The sequence below is a fragment of the Aplidium turbinatum genome, chromosome 3, assembly GCF_918807975.1.
Source record: "Aplidium turbinatum chromosome 3, kaAplTurb1.1, whole genome shotgun sequence".
Taxonomy (NCBI): domain Eukaryota; kingdom Metazoa; phylum Chordata; class Ascidiacea; order Aplousobranchia; family Polyclinidae; genus Aplidium; species Aplidium turbinatum.
In genome coordinates, this window is record NC_137474.1 from 21,969,525 (window position 1) to 21,976,529 (window position 7,005).

At 35.2% G+C, this 7,005-nt stretch overlaps 1 pseudogene; it reads right to left on the minus strand.

Annotated features, from left to right (window-relative positions):
* Positions 1 to 1,730: 1,730 nt before the first annotated feature.
* Positions 1,731 to 6,674, minus strand: LOC145765959 (uncharacterized; annotated as a pseudogene).
* Positions 6,675 to 7,005: the final 331 nt, after the last annotated feature.

Genomic DNA, 7,005 nt, shown 5'->3' on the forward strand with positions numbered 1-7,005 from the left:
ATGTCAGATGAACACTTTCAAATGCTTGTGCTTTTTCGTGGAAATTCAAAATAAAACTTGTTTGTTTCGAGTGGTTTATACCGTGTGAATGTTTGGCACCTAGCAAACAAAATGAGTTTATGCTAGTGTATGCGCTGACGCCGTCAACTTTTTTACAAGTTATGTTGACGCATACGGCGTATAGTTTTTCGAATGTTTGCGTTTACGCTGACGGCGTCAATATTTTTTGTATGGGCGTACATCACTGCCTATATGTGTGAGACATCATTTTCAGCTCTTAACAACATGAAGACAAAATATAGGTCAAGACTTTCCGTGGACCCTGACTTACGAGTTTGCCTTTCACAAATAACTCCGAGAATTGATGACTTATGCAATTCCATCCGTCCCATTGATGTTGTTGGTTTTTCGAATGTTTACGCTGACGGCGTCAATATTTTTTGTATGCTCGTACATCACTGCCTACATGTGTGAGACACCATTTTCAGCTCTGAACAACATGAAGACAAAATATAGGTCCAGACTTTCCGTGGACCCTAACTTGCGAGTTTGCCTTTCACAAATAACTCTGAGAATTGATGACTTACGCAATCCCATACGTCCCATTGATGTTATCAGTTTTTTAAATAAACAAAATTCGGTTTTAATCATTTTTAGCTTTGTATTGGGGGTCCGCGTATAAACAGATTCACAAATAGTGATCCGTGGCCCAAAAAAGTTTAGGAAACCCTGCTCTAGAGAATAGTAACTATCTAATATTTGATGTAATTCGCTCTGCTTGGCATTGAGCACTTTTTGTACTATTAATAGTATATATTTATTGTTTAATCAAAAAGTAAGTGCATGTTGTTTGTAGTACACCAAGGCTTTCCTGGGACAAACTTTTGGGACTAGACAACGTGTAACCAGAGATATAAATACAGAGACAGGCAAAGTGGCCAATTCGTAAATCGATGTTGAAAAATGATGACGTCACCGTCACGGTGCGTGCATATGGATCAACAGCGATAAGGGAAAGGCTACGAAGCATTCAGTACAGTATTTTCGATTTCAATCAATCAATCATCAATCAATCATTTTATTTTTCGTCATTAACGCGTCCGGGACGAAAAAGATACTAACTACAAAAATCGATATAAACCTACCAGCACGTTAACGAACGGGAAAAGATGGCAAAACCTTGAAAGGTTTAAAACGTGCCTGAATGAAAAATTATGTAGTAGGCTATATATCAGTAGTTAGCACGGCCACAAAACCCAAAAAAACAAATAGCAAAAAATAAAACAAAAACAGAGAAGCACATATGTAGTATTGAATGACAGCCTAATGAAAAGTGCTGTGGATTGAATTTGCCTGTTCCAATATTGATGTGGATGAGCAGTCATAATAATGAGCAGTCATTTGGAGTTCACTTAGTTCACGTTTTGAAAACGAGGGTTATAAAAGCATACGATATATTTTAGGCTATAGGAAAATGGAAGTTTTATATGTTCCAATACGTCTTGGCTCACACGTTTTGTACAAACAAATGGCATGTTGTTTGACAAAAGAAAAGGCATTCGATAACTCCAATCATGCCATTAACTGATAATTTCATTCCTTTAAAGGTTTGGTCAGATTTGAATTTCTTTTTTCTAATTGCCCTGGAAACTTGAGTGTCTGCATTTATCTGTTCATGCCAATTATTAAAATACGGCAAAAATACACCTTGCAATCGTTCAAGTCTGGCATCAGTAGTTGAATAATATGGTTTTTTCGGTTTCCGGTTTGAATACTAAATTAGATCGTACTTTTATTTCATCAAACGTTATATAAAGGTATTTCTCAAAATCTTTGCATGAATCACTTTGATTTTTAATGCATCCAGAATATGATTGTTGAATGTCCCGGTTTGGTTTTGATGCACATGACGATAATCAAATAAAGTACGTTTTGATGGCAAGCGCAAAACTCCACGAAGTTGATCCGAGTTGATCATATGCAGAGGAACTTTTTAACTGCAGGCTGAGAGCAAATCGGATAATCTCAGGATGATATTTTGCTTTACAATTCTTTTGATTAACTTCAAGTTAACTTTCAAAAAATATTTTTTTGAAAATCAGTCAACATTGTAATACATTGTATGCTTTGTAATATACAATGCAATTAGTGCCAATGACCGGCTTTGTTGTAATACCGAGACACATTTTTGCTGGAAGTGCTTCTAATTCTGTGATTTGGGCACCAAGCTTGTTACAGAACATTGTGTCCTGACTGTCCTCAGACACTTTAAAATGAAAGTTAGACACACTAAATTTGTATTGTAATGTTGAGATATTTACAATAAGAACAAGGTCATTCTTTTGAATTGAAATATAATCTGCATGTTCTTGAAATTGCCACCCAATTCGTTTTATCCTGTTAAAAGATTTCTTGACATCTCCAATGTTTTCATGTATTGATGGTGTAATTTGGTCTCGGACCAGTGTTAGACGCATAGTGGATACAGCAGCTTATCACCGGTTCTCTGTGGCAAGTTTAAGCATGGGACGGCACCAAACTTCAAAGATTTAGCCTACTGCTACTTTTGGAATTTATTATTATGTCCTCTACATCAGTGACGTTCGGTGGCTTAAACCATTGGGAAAGCAACTTGGAAATATGTTGCAGCAAGGTAGTAGGCACGAGGGGCGTAACCGTCGGGCGAAGCCCGAAGGCGTGTTGCCGAAGGCAACACTTCCAGCGGGGGGTCTGGGGGCCTCCCCCAGAAAATTTTGAAAAACACTTCCAATTTGGTGCGCTCTGAGAGCATTTCCAAAACAAACTCTTCGGACTTTCCCAGTCCGAGGATAAAGATTCAGTCAATCAATCAAACTGGGACTAGTCTAGAATGTTGGCTGCTTTTTTAGACTGAGCACAAGAACTTATTGTCAATGTCATCTGTAAGCATTTAGGGGAGGCTGGGGTGCATTGGAACACTAAAAACGTTTTTGTTTCTAGCTCTATCAGGTTTTGTTTAAACATACTGACGTCTCGCTAGTTGATAGTATAAGTGTAGTTCTATATTTTAAATTATTCCACTTTCTCCAAACTTTTATACTTGCCGAGTATTTCGAGCTCAAAATTTGGTGTTCGAATGCGCCCCGTGGATTTTTTCCGGGGTCAAATGGAACACAAGACTGGGTGGATTGGAACATCGATTGGGGTACAATGGAACACAAGTAAAACATCACAAAAACGTGTTTATTAAAAAGAAAAATTGACGAAAAAACTTCCTTTTCAACGAAGATAAACAACAAAAAGAAATAGGCTGTGCTTCGTTATACAAACGTTGTGTAGGAATAGTATCCAGCCATGCATAGCCTACATTTTGTGTTTTTATATTATGTTGAGCAGCTGCTTTTCGTATTGAATATCCTTGGTTTATGACCATTTCGGTGGCACTCTTCATGACATTTCCTGAAAAATCTCTATCAGTCTTGCGTTTACGACTTCAAACCATGTTCACAATACAGGCTAGACAAAATTTCTCTGTCGCTAGTTTTGCAAGAGTTGGCTATGCGTGAATATGTTACAGCAACACCTAACACCATAACTGTCTGTGGAAAATGCAATGACAAGTTAGGCACTAGTTTTAGTGTGCACTGTGCAGTAGCTTGCTGGAAATGAAGTCAAACCAAAAGTCAGCAAGTTATTGGTTGATACTTTTACATGAAGACAAATCATGTAGTGTGTAACTTTAGCCCACAGTATAGGCTACTTATAGGCATAAACAATTAACTTACACTCTCTAGTGTAAGGGTAACCATTGTTAGGTAAACTCTTTAACCAACGAGTAAGCTACGAGAGATTAGGTGCGAGTTCAAGTCTAAAAAGCCTACCTACCTAAAACTGTAGCCAACTTGAGATGGAATCAAGTCCGTAGGCTACTCGTAGCCTACTTGAATGTAGGCCTAACCTATGACAATAATATGAACCTGGCTTAATATCTTTATGCTTCCTGCAAGCAGACTGTTTTATTTATAACTAACAGATACAATATGTTGGGGAGCATTGGAACGTGTTCCAATGCAGACAAACATTTTTGTTCCAATCCACCCCAAGGCAAATTTTTTAACAAAAATGGCGGTAGCTCACTTGTTTTCTAACCTGTTGAGTAAACTGTTTCACACAAGCTTGCTAGTGTTGGTGGTTAAAGAGTTTACCTAACAATGGTTACCCTTACACTAGAGAGTGTAAGTTAATTGTTTATGCCTATAAGTAGCCTATACTGTGGGCTAAAGTTACACACTACATGATTTGTCTTCATGTAAAAGTATCCCTACGTTCTTAGTTTCATAGGTAGGACAATTTTTCCTTCGCTGAATATTCTGTAACTAAGTTTATTTTGAATAAACTGCAATTTACTTGAACTAGTTAAAAACACATTTTGATCAACAGCACCCTACTTCAGCGCATGTCAGCTACCAAAACAGAACATGTGGTGAGCAACTTAGCAATGAAGCCACTGTCATGCTTGAATGGTTTTAAAAGTTAAAGAAAAAAAAGGGGAATTCGACTGTTCCATACGTCCCTGTGTTCCAATGCACCCCAGCCTCCCCTACTAAAAGCGAACATTATTGAAAAAAAATTGTCTTTTCAAAAAAAAATCTCAAAAATTTTTCTAAGACATTTCATACAGTGAAAAATAATTTTTTTTGCGAAACTATCTAATTCTTTTAGTTTGGAACTAACGTCATTAAAAATTGTCTAAGAAAGTTTTTTTACGTACTAAAAGTGAACATTATTGAAAAAAAATTGTCTTTTCAAAATCTTTTTCAAAAATTTTTCTAAGACATTTCATACAGTGAAAAATAATTTTTTTTGCGAAACTATCTAATTCTTTTAGTTTGGAACTAATGTCATTAAAAATTGTCTAAGAAAGTTTTTTTACGTACTAAAAGTGAACATTATTGAAAAAAGATTGTCCTTTCAAAAAAATTTTTCAAAAATTTCTCTAAGACATTTCATACAGTGAAAAATAATTTTTTTTTGCGAAACTATCTAATTCTTTTAGTTTGGAACCAACGTCATTAAAAATTGTCTAAGAAAGTTTTTTTACGTACTAAAAGTGAACATTATTGAAAAAAAATTGTCTTTTCAAAAAACTTTTTCAAAAATTTTTCTAAGACATTTCATACAGTGAAAAATAATTTTTTTTTGCGAAACTATCTAATTCTTTTAGTTTGGAACTAACGTCATTAAAAATTGTCTAAGAAAGTTTTTTTACGTACTAAAAGTGAACATTATTGAAAAAAAATTGTCTTTTCAAAAAACTTTTTCAAAAATTTTTCTAAGATATTTCATACAGTGAAAAATAGTTTTTTTTCGCGAAACTATCTAATTCTTTTAGTTTGGAACTAACGTCATTAAAAATTGTCTAAGAGAGTTTTTTTACGTACTAAAAGTGAACATTATTGAAAAAAAATTGTCTTTTCAAAATCTTTTTCAAAAATTTTTCCAAGACATTTCATACAGTGAAAAATAATTTTTTTTTGCGAAACTATCTAATTCTTTTAGTTTGAAACTAACGTCATTAAAAATTGTCTAAGAAAGTTTTTTTACGTACTAAAAGTGAACATTATTGAAAAAAAATTGTCTTTTCAAAAAACTTTTTCAAAAATTTTTCTAAGACATTTCATACAGTGAAAAATAATTTTTTTTTGCGAAACTATCTAATTCTTTTAGTTTGGAACTAACGTCATTAAAAATTGTCTAAGAAAGTTTTTTTACGTAGGCTACGACATGCATTGGACTGGTGCACTAGTAAAGAGCAAATAATTAGCCTATAAATTAAGCTAGTCCATTCTTGAAGAACACAAGTATGTTTGCTCTGAACTTGTGATGTCAGTCTATTGACCCAAAGAATTTAAAAAACACTTGTGCTGTTTCAGTAATGGTTGGTTAATGTACCCTTTGGAATTGCATGTCTTATTGTAGAATCTATGTTTTTTTTTGTAAGAGAACCAGCTTTATTTTCAGCGTACTCAGTAGCCTATAGTTACAAGCCCGAAAATCACTCATGCGTAGAGGCTGTATTCCTTTGGCCTGAAACCAAAAGCAGCCGCTATGAGATACGCATTGACGTCACTGGGAAAGCAACTTTAACCATAACACCAGATAACACATCTGATTGGCTAAGCAGCTGGTGTCGTTTTGCAAAACGATTGAGGATTGGATAAAATGAAGGCGTTTTTCAATGTAGGGTAAGCAATTTTGAAAGTTGATTTTCCTGGAGCTTCAGTGATGGTTTCTGACAAAAGCGTTTGCGTTAATTGGCATTTATAGGCAAGAAATGCGGTTTGGTGAGGACTTAGACTACTCACAAGCGTTACGAGTAATTCTAGTCACGAACACAGTAATTTTCAAGTTAAAATAGACTTGATAAAAATAATAAGAAGTTAAACCTAGAATTCAGTCATTATATTTTACATAGTTTTCGCTCAGGTAAGCACTGCTTTCCTTGCTTTCCCTCACCGATCGTCACTGCTCTACATCAAAGTGTTTCTCACAAATTCCAGCATTTCCTTTGTGAAGAACTTGTTTAATATTATCTCTTGGATCACGTTCATCTATGTACTTAAGTATGACATTCTTCAAAACTTCATTATGCCACACTTTGTAGGCTACTTCCCTTTCGCATAAACATTGACAGTTTAAATATAGAAAAACCTTTTACTTCTATCCGTGTGACACTGAGGGATTGGGCGATTCGAAGCTAGCATTTAGCCTATAATCTAATAAATAACTGTGGTCACAGCGGTAAACCATAATCTCTTCGTGGGAAAATTGTAACATAAAGTTCCCGGATCCGTTTGTCTGCATGTAGTGACCGAAAACGAAACACTCCTTGAAACGTCTATTCAATAAGTGTATTCCTGTAAAATTAGCCCGCGGCTATCGAAATCGAGGTGCAACGCCTTACACCTCTAAAAACTGTCACTACGATACAGATTACTTGGATAAAAGACGGAGAATTTGTCCAGC